Consider the following 17159-nt stretch of genomic DNA (forward strand, 5'->3'; position numbering starts at 1 on the left):
TGCCAGATTTATATTTTTGTAACAACTGGCTATCAGGTGTTGCTGTCACTAGAAAGGAAAAAATAGGGAGAAGAAAAAAACAATGAATGCAGTTTTGGAATATGTCATACTTTGAGGCTTTGCCACGTTTGAGGTGCTTTTGTTAAACAATTAGTATTCTTTGACTAAAAGGACTGGTGATCCTTGTTGGTGTCTTCCAAGAATTCCCTTCTGGATTTCACACCCAATAACATGGGTTTTAACATCCAGCATTTCAGTGGGGTCCACAGTACCTAAGTCTTGCCTTTCAAATCAAAAATGTCCACCTTAGAAAATGTTTATTTTTTGCTGTCTGTCTCTCCCCACTACAGTGTAAACTCCATAAAGTCTGGGGTTTTTGATTGTTTTGTTCACAAGCATTTAGTTCTGGGTCATAGTAGGTGCTCAGTAAATATTTGATCAATGAATTAATCTGAAATTGAGACACGCATTCAGGGTCGTCTATTAAATTTATTGACCAAATTGTTCTACTGTGTGAAATATCAAACTTCTTTGAAATTTTGATACTGAAATCATTTATTAAATCTGATGCTTATTAAAAAAATAGATATATTACCATCCCCACTACCACCCATATTGTAAGCTTTCATTGACATGGTTGTTATTTGCAATAGAAAATCTTTTAGTCTACATTACATTTAAAAGTAGCATTCTTTTGATAACTAAAATCTTCTAAAATCATGCATTTATTTTAAAAAGAGAAGTTTGAAACAGTGGTATTAGCTTCATGTCCTGGAATTTGGCATTGAGGACTCCCCGGAATTCTCCAGCTGCGAGAGCTAAGAATAGTGCAGAATGTAAACTTCCATAGAGCCAACTGTGAAAGGAATTTTGAGAAGCAGAGTGAGACTATAGCATTCTCAGAAAGTTTAGAAAATGATACTCATTAATTGTCAAATAGCACATATCTTAATGATATATTTTACTGTTCTAAACTCAAATGGAATAGCTTGTAGGACCTCCTGCCTCCTCCCAAGAGAGGTTTCATTCATTCTCTATGCACTCATGTGTTATTTAACATTATTATGAGAGAACATAGGACAAAGACCTGCCTTTGACAAAGGGCAGTGTATATTGCTACCTTTTATAGGAGTACTTTCAAGGCTCCCCAGAAATGCATGTGGTAATTTTATTCAGAATCAGATTTTAATTTGTTGAATTCATTTTAGCCCTAGGATTCTCATTTTTGTTTGTGAGCTTCCAGGGCAGGTGGTGGAATTTAGGATTTTTTCTCCCTCCTTTCCTTCCTTCCTTCCTTCCTTCCTTCCTTCCTTCCTTCCTTCCTTCCTTCCTTCCTTCCTTCCTTTTCTTTCTTTTCTTTCTTTCTTTCTTTCTTTCTTTCTTTCTTTCTTTCTTTCTTTCTTTCTTTCTCTCTCTCTCTTTCTTTCTTTCCTTTCTTTTTTTTTTTTTTTGGAACAGGGTCTTGCTCTATTGCCCAGGCTGGAGTGCAGTGTTCCAATCTTAGCTCACTGCAACCTTCAACGTAAGCCTGCTTTTTGTTTTTTGTTTTTTTTTTGAGACAGAGTCTTGCTCTGTTGCCAGGCTGGAGTGCAGTGGTGCTATCTCGGCTCACCGCAACCTCCGCCTCCTGGGTTCAAGCAATTCTCTTGCCTTAGCTTCCCAAGTAGCTGGGATTACAGGCATGTACCACCACGCCCAGCTAATTTTTGTATTTTTAGTAGAGACAGGGTTTCACCATGTTGGCCAGGATGGTCTTGATCTCCTGACCTCGTGATCTGCCTGCCTCGGCCTCCCAAAGTGCTGGGATTATAGGTGTGAGCCACCGTGCCTGGCTGCCTGTTCTTAACTGGTGGGTTGTTAAGAAAAATATATTAGACTACATTTTTATTTCTGTAAAATAAAAAAATTGATCTAGATGATATCCAAGACCGCTCCCTGCTCTAAAATCTTGTGATTCTGTGAGTCTCCTTTCAGGCAATAAAAACTACTGATGATAACTTTCCTGATAAAATTGTGCCATTTTCACCATGCTTGTGGAATTATCCCTTTTGTTTAGTTAATCTCTCTCTCTCTCTCCCTTTTTGTAGTCACAGGGCTATGATTTGAACCTAAAATAGTATTCTGCTTATAGCACATTTCACAGAAGGCAGTTCTGTCTCAGACCTGCTTTCTGGGTATGTGGATTTCAACCCCCTAACTGGGGCTGGTGGGCAGTTTGGTGGCAAGATGCTGGTGCATTTCCCACTCTTGGTCAAGGCATTGCTTCACGGCCAGCTCTGCTATGTGCTTTTCCACTTTCGGACTCAGCACAGACCACTGAATCCTCAACAGGATCACTTGTTAAAAGCTGTAATGTTACTACATATATTTTGATAGACTCGGTCCCTGCAGGCAGCTCCATGTGAGAGTATGCTATGGACGAGAAAGAGGTAAATGAGTAGTATGATTCGTCCTGAAACCCACAGGCCTCTACTGAGATTAATTGTTGGCAAAGTCTCCCCAAGATCCTTGACCATAAAGTACTCCAGGGAGCGCAAAGGATTACAGTCATTACCCATATAGCAAGCTAAGCTAATTTTGCCTGGGTTTGACCCTTTGGTTCCAGAGAGTCTAGCTATTTCAATTCTGTCCCTTAGATGACACACCTTAATGACAACATTGAGAGCGTGATCAGCTGCTCATCAGATGCAGAACCCCAGCATTTCCTTTCCAGCTCACAGATCTTTCCCTGAAATTTAAAATGCCTTCTGAAACATGAGGCCTTCTGTTCTTTGTTAGTCATCCCTGCTTCGTAGCTAGTCAGTCACCATAGCCAGAGTGTGGGAGGACAGATGCCGTCAGTCACATGAATCTTTCAGTGAGTCCTGTGGAGCCATAGAGCGACAGGTGCTAGACCCAGTGCCCAGGCAAGGCAATGCTCTCTCGGAGGGGGATTAGGGGCCTGGAGGCAAATTACCTGCACAGGGAACTCACTACGTTTTGTATTATTTTCCAGAAGGTTCTTCTTTGTTTCCATATGACTGACAGACGCCCACGGTCACCCTTGATTATAGTATTGCTTTCTTTGTTACCAAGGCAGCTTTATTACTGAAACCTGGTGAAACATCTACAGAAAGGAGTCACGATGTGTTACTAAAAAGTTCCAATGAAGGAAAATAAATTCTTCATAAAAGAGGAGTGATGATTTGGTTCAAGTTTTCTCAGCACTATATATTGCTGTCTTGGTGGTGCAGAACAGACTTGGGAAACAGAGGGGGAAGAATTGGGAATACTGTTTTTTAGTTAAACCATGGTTTCAGTGCACAGGTAAAAGTGGGGAGTTGAGGCTAATTAGAAACGAAATTACTTTGGCAGTTCTGTATAAGTAAAGGCCTGGCATTTCCTGAAGAGGAGGAGGAAGTGCGGATACCGCCTAAAATCCTCCCCGCTTCCAAGTGGTTAATCCTCAGGAACTATCCTTTGCGGAGGTCGTTACTGCTACTGTGAGATGATAATCTCAAAAAAAAAAAAAAAAAAAAAAAAGCAGGCCCATTTCAAAGACAGTGTGAACAGTATAGAAGACTGTGACCTGAGTGCTCACCCATCCAGATTATTCTGAGGAAACATGTGCCATCCTAGTACATTTTGTGGTTCTTAATGGCAGAGAAACTGGGCATAAAGTCATACTCTTTTCTAGTTTCATTGATACATACTTAATGTGCAGAATTTGGGTGAAGTTTAGAATACAGGATAAGAAAAGGGCTTTGTATGCAAAGTTTTAAGTCCTATAAACACTTTTAGTGTCTTAATTTTACTTATATTTTATACATATAAATCTGGATGGGTGATCACTCAGGCCACAGTGTTCTTTTTTTAAATTTTATTATTATTATACTTAAAGTTTTAGGGTACATGTGCACAACGTGCAGGTTTGTTACATATGTATACATGTGCCATGTTCGTGTGCTACACCCATTAACTCATCATTTAGCATTAGGTGTATCTCCTAATGCTATCCCTCCCCCCTCCCCCCCCCCACAACCGTCCCCAGTGTGTGATGTTCCCCTTCCTGCAGGTCACAGTGTTCTATACTGCACATGCTGACTTTGAAATGGGCCTACTTTTTTTCTTTTAATTACCATCTCACTGTCGCAGTAATGACCTCCACAAAGGATTAATCATTGTTTTTTTTTTAAACAATAATTTGTCTTCTTTTTCTTCACAGAGTTGCCCTGCTTTGACTTGCTCACTCTATTACAAAGGCCTATTTATAACACATATAGCTTAGTGTGGATTGGAAATCCTGATTCATTCATTCTCACCTTTAATCACTACCTAAGCATAGGTATTTGCCTTTTTGATGGTGCTCAGTGTTTGCTATAGGAAAGGGCTAGGGACCAAATTTTAGTTCTAACGTGCTATTAAGAGCCAGAAATCATTTTGAAAATAATAGTATGCTTAGCTTGTACCTGCTAGAAGTTTTCTACCACTCTGTAGGCATTCTCAAATGTAAAATAATAGTAACAATAACATTTAAGGAAAACTTGCTATGCAACAGACAGTGCAGATCCTTTATGTATATCGACACACTTAATTCTCAGAACTACCTGATGGGATAGGTCCTATTGGCCTCCACTCAAGGGAAGGGCTGAATGGCTAGGGATTCAGTTCCACACATGGGCTAAGAGTCGAAGGAGGGCGGTGACTGATTCCAAACAGTGTGTGGTGGATGCCCCCTTGGATCCAGCTGCCCTGACTGGAAATAATGAGTAAACATTGGAAATTAAAGAGAAAAAAGCTTGAAATGAGAGTGTGGGAGGCCGTGTGGCCACGCTCGTGATGTGGTCCAGCATGGGCATCACCTTAGCAGTGAACAATTGTCTCACAGGTGGTGCAGGAACTCTGCGATTATGAACCATGCTATGGCGCTAATGGACAGGGGGCCTTCCATTCTCTCCCTTTTCCTAACTTTTGGAAGAACAGCTGAGCCCTGAATTGAATTGTCAAAGCCCTTGGAATTCTTGCGCAATTCAGGGTTAGGATGGGATGCTATCTTTAGGAGAAAAATGCTAGACTCCTACTAGGGCAGATGCTGTTTCCGGCAACTAACTGGAAAGATAAAAGAGGTATGCCAGTATTTATGCTAGACGGTGGAAGAGGGTCTTACCCTGTGAATACACAGTTCTGTGGGTCATTGCCTTTTCTGAAATCTCTAGTGACTTTCCATTATATACAATGTCCCACTCATTCCTCACATCAGCCTCCAACATACGTCACCTCTAGTGCTTTCGGAGTCAACTTTGGATCTTTTGTTGGATCCAAGTAGTCTCATTTTTGTTTCCTAAATATGCTGTGCTTCCCACTTGAAGCTTTGCTTATGATTTATTCTGTGGCCCTTGAGAGGAATAAGCCCTCTCCTCCCACTATCCACATTCTACCTTTCTTTCACTGAAACACCCACGACCTCCATGAGGATTTGAAGCAAGTGTTTATGTTCTTAGAAGGTTGAATTGCAGGACTTAGCATTTCTTCTGTGTCCACCACAAGGAAACTGTGACCAAAGGAAGGAAAGCCATGCATTGAATCAGAAGACCTGAATTTTATTCCTGGCTCGGCCGTTTTCTCACTGTGACCTTAGGCAAAATTTTCAAGTCACAGCTTCTTCATCTGTAATAGCCATCTCACGGGGTTAATGTGAGAATTAAACGTAAGGTAGGTGAGAATAAATATATAAACACCATATAATTATTCAGAGTATTTGCTCATAAAAATATGGATGATTGTCACGACTGTAATCCCAGCACTTTGGGAGGCCGAGGTGGGCAGATCATGAGGTCAAGAGATCGAGACAATCCTGGCCAACATGGTGAAACTCTGTCTCTACTAAAAATATAAAAATTAGCTGGGCCTGGTGGTGTGCACCTGTAGTCACAGCTACTCAGGAGGCTGAGGCAGGAGAATCACTTGAACCCAGGAGGCAGAGGTTGCAGTGAGCTGAGATCACACCACTGCATTCTAGCCTGTCAACAGAGCGAGACTCCATCTGAAAACAAACAAACAAACAAACAAAAAACATATGAATGACTGTCACCACAACCATACTTTTCTAACCATAGGAATATATGCCATTTTGGTACCTTAATTAAGGAATGCCAGAATATCCCATAATACATAGACTTCATGTAAAACTTCTCTATTAAAATCATGATCTTCCTTCTAGGTGTCATTTGCTTTCCTGTGTAGCCTGGACTTTGTTGTTAATCATATCAGAGAGGTGCTATCTATCATAGTAGATACAGTTTTTTCCCCCATGATCTCCTAACTTTTTAACCTTGCTATATTTGTTATTTATTGCTCTGTGGGTTGCTAATTTAAACTTAGTGGCTTAAATTAGTAATAATCGTTTATTATCTCTTTTGGTTTTGTGGGTCAAGCATTTAGGAGCATCTTGTGATATTGTAGTCAGATGTCACGTGGGGCTGCCATCGTCTGAAGGCTTGATATAGGGTGGAAGATCCACTTCCAAGGCAGCTTACTTACGTAACTATTGGCCAGGGGCTTCAGTTCCTCTTGCCATGGGAATCTCCGTGGACTGTTTGAGTCTCCTCATGGTAAAATAGCTGACTTTGCCTAGAGTGAATGAACTGAGATACTAAGACAAAAGCTGAAATGCTTCTTATGACCAAGTCTTAGAAGTCACAGACTGTTACTTCTGCCCTGTTGTACTGGTCACACAGGGGCAGCCTTGATACATTAGAAGAGGGAACTGTAAAAGGGCATGAGTACATGGAGGAGAGGATCACTGGAGGCCATTTTTGAGACTGAATACCCTAGTCCACCCTCTGGCCCCCAGTGATTCATGTTCCTCCTACTTAAAAATATATACTTACCTCCTTCCTCAAGGCCACCAAGTCTCATGCCATTACAGTATCAGCTGAAAGTCCCAAGATTGGGTGACCTAAGTCAGATCTGGGTATAGCTCCTTGAATATTGATCCTCTAGATCTGGAGACCCGTGAACTATGGAGACAAGTTATCTGTTCCTCATATAACCAGCACCCCTAAATTACAGGAAAGGTGTAGGGTAGTAGCATTCCACTGTCTTCAGAAAGGGAGAGAATAGGAGTCACACAGCAGTCACTGGTCCATGGCAGTTCTGAAATCCAACCAGGCACATGTTGCCAAGTCCTTAATTCAGTCTCAATCCTGCTGCCTTAGAATGATTCTTTAAGGTTCTTACCTCTGCTCTCTGAGCTCTTGGTTCTGTCTTCTTTTTTATTTTTATTTATTGTATTTTTTCTGAGATGGAGTCTTGCTCTGCCACCCAGGCTGGAGTACAGTGGCGTGATCTTGGCTCACTGCAACCTCCACCTCCTGGGTTCAAGTGTTTCTCTGCCTCAGCCTCCTGAGTAGCTGGGATGACAGGTGCCCACCACCACACTCAACTAATTTTTGTATTTTTAGTAGAGATGGGGTTTTACCACATTGGCCATGCTGGTCTCAAACTCCTGATCTCAGGTGATCTGCCCGCCTCGGCCTCCCAAAGTGCTGGGATTACAGGCGTGAGCCACCATGCCCAGCCTGGTTCTATCTTCCGAGCCTTCCTTCCTTTCTCATTAGAAACGGCCTGTATCTGCAGATGAGTGGTTTTCTAAACCTGCTTCTTGCCCATAGAGGTTTAGGGAACCAAAGCCTTCTCATTTTGTACTGTTTCAGTTCCTTTAAATCCAAGAAGATATAATTCTTTAAAACGATTTCGTATTTTAAAATGAACTAATTTATAGACCATTCCATTAGACGAAAGTCACATATATACTTTTTTTTTTTTTTTTTCAAGAGATACCCTCTTTACCATGATCTTCCTGCAAGGTGACTGAGGGACATCTCCTTTAAGAGTCTGAGAGGGATTTTTCTTTAAAGGAGTGAATTTGTGAGGCTTACTTTTGGAGTCTTAGAAGGCCTTTTGTCTGACTGAATGGTTTTCTCAGGGGCTGTATTAGATCTTTCTAAGGTTTTAACAAAGGATTTAATAGTTCTCCATTGGATTTGGTTTTTGCTCTGAAGCAATCTCTTAATTTGAGAATCTTGGAAGTGCTGAGAATGAGAAACAGTTTTATTTTTGAACTCAGCAAGTCCTGGATTCTTTACATCTGATTTTTTTCTTTATCTCATCATTCCTCTCACATTTTACTGTAAGCAGCAAAAAGAAGCCAGGTGGCACTTTTAGCACCCTGCCTGGAAATCTCCTGCGGCTTGGTTATCTAGTCCATCAGGTACATGTTTTTACTTTGTCCATTACTATAGGCAACAATGATACTAAATTTTCTGCCACTATATAAAAAGGAAACCATTTCCTCTAGCTTCCCATAACATTTTCTCACTATTTTCTTTTTAAAATGGACTTTATTTTTAGAGTAGTTTTAGGTTCACAGCAAAATTGGGCAGAAAGTTGAGATTCCCATATACCCACTGCTGCCACAAATCCACAGCTTCCCCGACTATCAACCTCTAGCACCAGGGTGGTACATTTGCTGCAATCAGTGAACCTCCACTGACACATCATTATCACCCAAAATCCACAGTTTACATTAGGGTTCATTCTTAGTGTTATATATTTGGCAGGTTTGGACAAACGTATAGTGGCATGTATCCACCATTATAGTATCATAAGGTGTACTTTCACTACCTTAAAAATCATTTGTGCTCTGCCCATTCATCCCTCCTCTCTTCAGTGCCTGGAAACCACTAATCTTTTTACTGTCACCATAGTTTTGCCTTTCTCAGAATGTCATATAGTTGGAATCACACAGTATGTACCCCTTTCAGATTGGCTTCTTTCACTTAGTAATATGAATTTAAGGTTCCTCCATGCCTTTTCATGGCTTGATAGTTCATTTCTTTTTAGCACCGATTAATACTTTATTGTCTCGATGGGTCAAAGTTTAGTCACTTACTTTCTTTTAAACTCTCATTCAAAGCCTGCTTAAACTAAAGCACATCAGGCTTTTGCTAGCAGTTTCCTCGAAGTCCTTTAGGTGTTCACTGATTGTGTGTGTGTGTGTGTGTGTGTTTATGTGTGTATTCCTTAATATATAAAAATCAATACACACATAATATAAAAGGATTGATTTATTTTAGAGCTTTAACCTTGTGCAATTATGGGAACTGAGTGCACAATTTGTATGAGGCTGTTATTTCCTTGCCTTATAATGAAGCCCAAAGTTTGCAGGACAGGCAGTTGGGAAGGGAAGTCACAAACCGCTCCTGAAGACAGTCTGGCACTGAATCAATGTCTCCCTGACTCGATAGCATTTTCTTTCCTTTACTTTTTTTTCCTCTTCTTTTCCTTTTTTTAGAGATGAGGTCTCACTCTGTGGTCCAGGCTGGAGTGCAGTGGTGCAATCATAGCTTACTATAACCTAGAATTCCTTGGTTCAAGCTCTCCTCGCAGCTCAGCCCCCTGAGTAGCTGGGATTACAGATGTCAGTGACCATGCCTGGTGAGCCTAGCATTTTAAACATTTGGATGAATTCCCTTGGGCCTGGTGCTGCACACACTGCCATATCTAGGTTTAGCTCTATAGGTTTCCAGGAAGATCTCGAGACTATGCCATGTGCATTTCTCTTTTGGCAAGAAAAAACATAGTTGAATAAATGCACATCTAGACCATTGAGGAGATGGTGAAGACACGAGGAAAGGAAGTTTAAAGCTTACCAATTTGGTGCAGCCATCAGGAAATTACTTTGCTCTGTGCTCTTTCATGTGTGTGACAGTTTATATCAGCTCCCTGGTCTTGTACTCTCCTGATGTTTAGACATGTGATATTCTAAAAGTGCTACATGTGTATGGGGGAAATTTCCATACTTCAAAAAGTTTATTTTCCCAATCTTTAACCAAGTGTGGGCAAGAATTTACAGATACAATAAACATAAATATTTTTATTATATCTAAGGTTCTCATCCATATTTGAGTATCTTGCTTCCCTGACAGTAAATTGTCATGGAAGTGAGCATGGGGCCACGGACAGGTATAATAAGCTTAAGATAGTTTCACTTCCTGATGAAAAGAGCACTGGGCCCAGGAGTCAGAAGACTCCTCAGATCTAGCCTCAGCTCTGCCATTGACATGCTGTAAGAGTTGAGCAAATCACTTAAATTATCTGTTTTCAGTTTTCTGTATTGTGAAATAAAGGGGATGAATGAGGTAATTCCAAAGGTACTAAGTCTAAAATTCAAAGGCAATTGTAATGGGAAATACAGGTTTATTAAGTAGCAGAACTGAAGTCATTATTCTGGAAAGTAATAGAGTCATATTAAAATGAAAAAAAATTTGGAAAAAGATTTGAAAAATAAATTAAATGACCTATTATGGCTTTAAAACTTTTATCAGAGTCTGACAGGATAAACTAATCTTCTAACTGGCTTTAAGTGAATTGAACTTTTTGAGGAAGGTGAGAGGGCTAGCTGCAAGACTGCACCCTGGCATACCAATCTGTTTAACGTATTTCTTCACAAGGGCCAATGTCAACAATCAAACATATCCAAATAAAGCTATTGAGTCAAAGTTTCAATACATAAGTGACTGTGGCAAGTTGAGTTTTAATGGTGGAATTTGATAAAGCATCTAGATTACTTATTACCTTCATCAACTGAAACAATTATAAATACTCTGAAAAGATTTGATGTGGAATGTCCTCCATGAAGACATCCTTTGGAATTTGGCCACATCTTTTAGTGATGATAATTGCATGTAACAATTTGTAGCCTGATTTCTTCAGTATCAAGCATTGAAAATTTATAATGTTTCTTCTGAAGTAAACCATATTATTGGTGTTCAAGGGAAGATGATGAATTAAAAATAGATTTTTTTCACGAACAAAAGTAAAGATTTATAAGCAAAACTTAGATTAAGAAACTTTCTTTTTACTTCTAATATCTTAAATAGTAAGAAGAAAGAGAAACCTGGAGCAATCAAACCTAGAAGGAGAGCTGTGGGCTTTTAGGCCTTTGGTGATGCAACTGGGCTAGCTCTTGAAAAACTATGAATAAAGGTTGTTTTTGATGCACTCCCCATTTTCCTTTCATTCCGATCTCAGCAATTTAATAAGGATCTGCCAAAGTAAGGAACAGTGATAGATGCTGGCACTTATTCTCTATCCCTTTGTGGTTTTCAGCCAGGACACAAATACATGTAACGAAAGTTTGATGGCAACATGACGACATAGAAAAGAGCCCTGAACTGAAGAGCTCTGAAGAGTCCTAGGGGAGGAAACCTAAGGAGTCTTTACAGTGTTACTGGCCCAAGAGTGTGTATTTTTATGGAGGAAATAGTTCCATAGTAATTTTATTGAGCATATACCTTTTCTAGTTTTCAAAAAAGTTCTTATAAAAATCTGTGGAAAAGTATCATTGTCTATTTTTTTTTTTTTTTAAGATGGAGTCTCACTCTGTCACCCAGGCTGGAGTGCAGTGGTGCAATCTTAGCTCACTGCAACCTCCACCTCCCGGGTTCAGGCAATTCTCTGCCTCAGCCTCCCGAGTAGCTGGGATTACAGGTGCCTGCCACCAAACTCAGCTAATTTTTTGTATTTTTTTAGTAGAGATGGCGTTTCACCATCTTGGCCAGGCTGGTCTTGAACCCCTGATCTCGTGATCCAACTGCTTCGGCCTCTCAAAGTTCTGGGATTACAGGCGTGAGCCACTGCACCCAGTCCATTGTCTATTTTTTAATTAAAAAAACCTGACCATCAATGGATGAATGAATTTTTAAAAGGTGCTCTGTATGCCCAATAAAATACCATTGAGTCTTAAAAGAGAAGGAAATCCTGTCATTTGCAACATGTCATCCACAAGATGGATGAACCTGGAGGACATTGTGCTGAGTGAAATAAGGTAGGCACAGAAGGGCAAATGCCATATCATCTCACTTATATGTGGAATCTGAAAAAGTCGAACTCCTAGAAGCAGAGAGTTGAATGGTGGTTATCAGAGGCTGGGGTTATGGGAAATGTTGGTCACAGGGCATGAACTTTTAATTTTTTGGCAGGAGGAATAAATGTTTTGAGATACACTCCACAGCATGATGACTATAGCTAATAATAATGTATCTTTCAAAATTGCTAAGAGTAAATTTCAAATGTTATCATCACAAAAAGTGATAAGTATTTGAGGTGATGGATAGTAAATTAGGTTTATTTAATAATTCTGCATATTATACACATATCAAAACATTACTTTCTACCCCATAAATATATACAATAAAAAACTTGAACCTCCGTGTTTAAATAATTTCTCCATGATAAAAAACCTGGGGAGTGGTAAAAATGAGATTTGTACCATATTTATCTAATGCCAGATTTCATCCATCATACCTTGTTCCCTCTGATTTCAGGTCCTGGAACAGAAAATATGGAGTTTATTGGGAAGTTGGAGTGGGATTACTAGATCTACCCCTAAATAATAAGCCTTGTTTATCTGGGCCATTAGAGAGGGTCTACTAAGTATAAAAACTGCAAAGAAGATTTTCGAGTATAATATCCCTTCCCACTTATCCCCCATCCCTCCCTCATTTCTGACAAAGAAGGGAAAAGGAATGTGTAGAACTGTAGTATTTGCAGAACAAAGTTGGCTAATTCAGGAGGCTATGATTCTGTTATTAGGAAAAGTATGCACTGTTGTACAGAAAGCCCTTGAAGTGCTTTGGTTAGTGATTGAAATATGGTCTTGACATGAGTGGCTAGCTACATAACTTGTGAGGCCCAGTGAAAAATAAAAATGTTTCCAGTTTTTAGTGATTATTGCTGCAATTTATTTTTTGAATAAAGAGCAGCTTTGTTCAAAATCACTAAAAACTGGAAGCAATGAAGACGTCTTTCAGCAGGGGAAGGATAAACAATCTGTGGTATGTATACTCAGTGGTATGCTACTCAGCATTGAATTTACATTTGTTAAAGAATTATTAATTTCAAGACAGAGACAGCAGAGCATTAAACCAAGTGAGGGCCCTATGCAGCTGTACACAGATTCCATACCTTGAAGTTGGTCCTGGATCCTGAATGCAGAGAAAGAATTACCTCCCCCAATTTTTTAAACTGATCTACATTGAAGATAGCTTGCTATAAAGATTGGTAGTTTATACCCATTAATAGGGTTGTAAAGAGTAAAAGTTCAAATTAAATTTAAAAAATTAGTCTGCATGATATTTTCAGGCACAGAAAAGCTCTAGAATTTTTGAGAGAAGAACCAAAGAGTGGGAGATATTTACTGGAATAAATGAAAGAGAATTTGAGTTCGTAATTAGCTCAGCTGTTCAGAAACTGCATATAGCATCATAGTGGAGGTAATCAGAACATAAAAAATGCATTTTATTTATTTATTGATAACCTACTTTTCTATCTTCTCTTTTTGAGGAGAGGATAAAAGAAAAGTTGCACATAAATTACACATTGAGTTGTAAATGAAAATATTGAAAATGCCTACTAATTGTCTTCTGACTTTCTGGAGCTGTAGAGAAAGTAAAGAAATAAGAGAAACAAGCTTCTTTTTGAAGAGCTGACAACTTAGCTTACATTTTAGCAAACATATTTAGAAAATTTCTTAAGAAACTGTATGACTGAACTTAATGAAGAAGTTTGAGGATAATATAAAGACAACTTTCAAATAATTTTGGAGTAATTCTACATGAATCAGAGGGTCAGTGGAGAAGGTACCATTCAAGACATATGATATACAAAAGATGAGTTTCACTAATGAGTCTGAGAGACCATAATGTAATTTTTCTGAAAATTCATAGTTCGGTACTGTTATATTTGAGAGGCATGATGCTTTAAAGTAATGCAAACAAGTTGTTCATTAACATTTGCAGAATTTTAATGTGCTTTGTAGAGAATTACCATCTTCTTTGTCTGATACTAGTTTACTCATATGAACTAGCTACATTGGCTACACATCCTCAAAACAGAGACTAATTTAACCTGGTAATTTTTGTTTGTAAGTAATACAGCACTATTCACAGATGAATAATTGGCCTGAGATCTTCAGTTACCCACAATTGTTGGCATTTTTAGAGGAGCTTTTAACTAGAATAGTTTTAAAAATTATGTTGATAAACTATTAATGCTTAATGCTATATTGAATTTTATGGTTCAACTGATTTAAGACTGCTTTCGAATCTGCAGTCTATGCTGTGATATTTTTTAAAAGCCTCTGGAAAGCCATTTGGCAGTTTCTCATAAAGTTAAACATACACTTACCATGTGTATGACCAGAAGTCATACTCCTAGGTATTTCTCAAGTGAGTTGAAAATTTATATTCATTCAAAAACCTGCACATAAATGTTTGGAGCAGCTTTACCCATAATTACTAAAAACTGGAAACAATGAAGATGTCTTTCAGCAGGGGAATGGATAGACAAACTGTGGTATATACATTCCATGGTACGCTACTCTGCAATAAAAAAGAATGAGCAATTGATTCCTACAACAACATGATGAATCTTAAATGCATTTTACTAAGGGGAAGAAGCCAGATTCTAAAGGCTACATATTGTATTATTTCATTCATATGACATTCTGGAAAGGCAAAAGTATAGACAAAATAGGTCAGTGGTTCAGTGGTTGCCAAGGACTGGTGGATTGGAGGAGTGGTTGACTACAAAGGGGACATGCAAGAACAGTTTAGGGTGGTGGAACTATTCTGCATGCTATGGGGTTGATGGGTGCATAACTGCGTTTTTTAAAGTCCATAGAACTACACGTCACATGCAGTGAACTTGAATGTATGCAAACTATAAAAAATCAGCTTGAATCTCAGAGATCTTAGGATGGAAGCAAATGAATCTAACAGTTGTACTACAAATATACAACATAACTGCACTAAAGGGTGTGAGTGGAAAACAGATGACCTAAATAAGTTGAACATACAAGTAAATGGGTGGTTGATGGTGGGTACCATGATTCTTACGATTGGAGTGGGACGTTACAGGTAAGCAAGAGGGGAAGGCTAGAATGGATTCTGTGGGCCTGGAGTTGGAGACACCAGTATATCTCATGAATGGCTTGATATATACAAAGATGGAAAATCCTAACCAGAGAAATCAGATAAGAGAAAGAAATAAAAGTCATTCAAACAGGAAGTCAAACTATCTCCCTTTACTGAAAATATGATTCTATATTTAGAAAATCCTAAAGACTTCACCAAAAGGCTATAAGAACTGATAAATGATCTTAGTCATATTTCAGTATACAAAGTCAATGCACAGAAATAAGTAGCATTTCTATATACCAATAATGGCCAGGCTGAGAATCAAATCAAGACACAACTCCATTTACAATAGTCACAAAGAAAATGAAATACTTAGGAATACAGCTAACCAAGGAGGTGAAAGAGCTTTACAAGGAGAACTACAAAACACTGATGAAAGAAATCAGAGACAATACAAATAAATGGAAAATCATTCTATGCTCATGGATTGAAAGGATCAATATTGTTAAAATGGCCATACTGCCCAAAGCAGTTTACAGATTTAACACTATTCCTATCATATTACCAATGACATTCTTAACAGAATTAGATAAAACTATTCTAAAATTAATATGGAAATAAAAGAGATCCTGGATAGCCAAAGCAATCCTAAGCAGAAAGAGCAAAACTAGAGTCATCACACTACCCAATCTCAAATTATACTACAAAGCTAGAGTAATGAAAACAGCATAGTACTGGTACAAAACAGACATATAGATCAATGGAACACCTACAACCACCTGATCTTTGACAAGGCTGACAAAAACAAGTGGGGGAGAGGACTCCTTAGTCAATAATTGGTGCTGGGATAACTGGCTAGCCATATATAGAAGAATGAAACTAGTCCCTTACCTTTCACCATGTACAAAAATTAACTCAAGATAAAGATTTAAATGTAGGACTGCAAATGATAAGAATCCTAGAAGAAAACCTAGGAAATACCCTTCTTGACATCAGTCTTGGCAAAGAATTTTTAGCTAAGTCACCAAAAGCAATTGCAACAAAAGCAAAAATCGACAAGTGGGAACTAACTAAACTAAAGAGCTTTTGCACAGCAAAAGAAAGTAACAGCATAAACAGACAATCTACAGAATGGGAGAACATATTTGAAAACTATGCATATGACAAAAGTCTAATATCCAGAATCTATAAGGAACTTAAACCAATCAACAAGCAAAAACAAATAACCCTATTAAAAAATGGGCAAAGAATACGAACAGACACTTCTCAAAAGAAGAGATACGTGTCGTCAACAAGCATATGAAAAAATACTCATCATCACTAATCATCAGGGAAATGCAAATCAAAATCATGAGATATCATCTCACACTAGTCAGAACGGCTATTATTAAAAAGTCAAAAAACAATAGATACTGGCAAAGCTGCAGAGAAAAGGAAATGCTTTAACTCTGTTGGTGGAAATATCAATTAGTTTGGCCACTGTGGAAAGCAGTTTGGAGATTTCTCACAAACTTAAAACAGAGCTACCATTTAACCCAGCCATCCCATTACTTGGTCTATACCCCAAAGAAAATAGATCGTATACCAAAAAGACACATATACTTGTATGTTCATTGCCTCACCATTCACAATAGCAAAGATATGGAATCAACTTAGATGCCCATCAATGGTTGATTGGATAAAGAAAATAAGGTACATGTATACCATGGAATACTATACAGCCATAACAAAGAATGAAATCATGTCCTTTGCATCACTGTGGATGCAGCTGGAGGGCATAATCCTAAGTGAACTAATGCAGGAACAGAAAACCAAATACCTTATGTTCTCACTTATAAGTGGGAGCTAAATGTTGAGCACACATGGACATAAACATGAGAACAGAAGACACTAAAGACTACTAGAAGGGGAAGAGAGGGAGGGAGCATGGGTTGAAAACTACGTAGTGGGTACTGTGCTCACTACCTGGGTGCAATATACACATGTAACAAACCAACACACATACCCCATATGCAAAATAGAAGTTGAATTTCTTAAAAAAAGTAATAAATGACATTAAAAATTGGAAATAAATAAACAATGGAAACTTCATACAAAAAACCCCACATATATACACAGAAGGAGCAAACCAAAACCAAATAGGAAATATTTTAATATGTGTATATATTATACATATGATAATATACATATATTATCTGG

The sequence above is a fragment of the Nomascus leucogenys genome, chromosome 12 (genome assembly GCF_006542625.1).
Source record: "Nomascus leucogenys isolate Asia chromosome 12, Asia_NLE_v1, whole genome shotgun sequence".
NCBI classification, from domain to species: Eukaryota; Metazoa; Chordata; class Mammalia; order Primates; family Hylobatidae; genus Nomascus; species Nomascus leucogenys.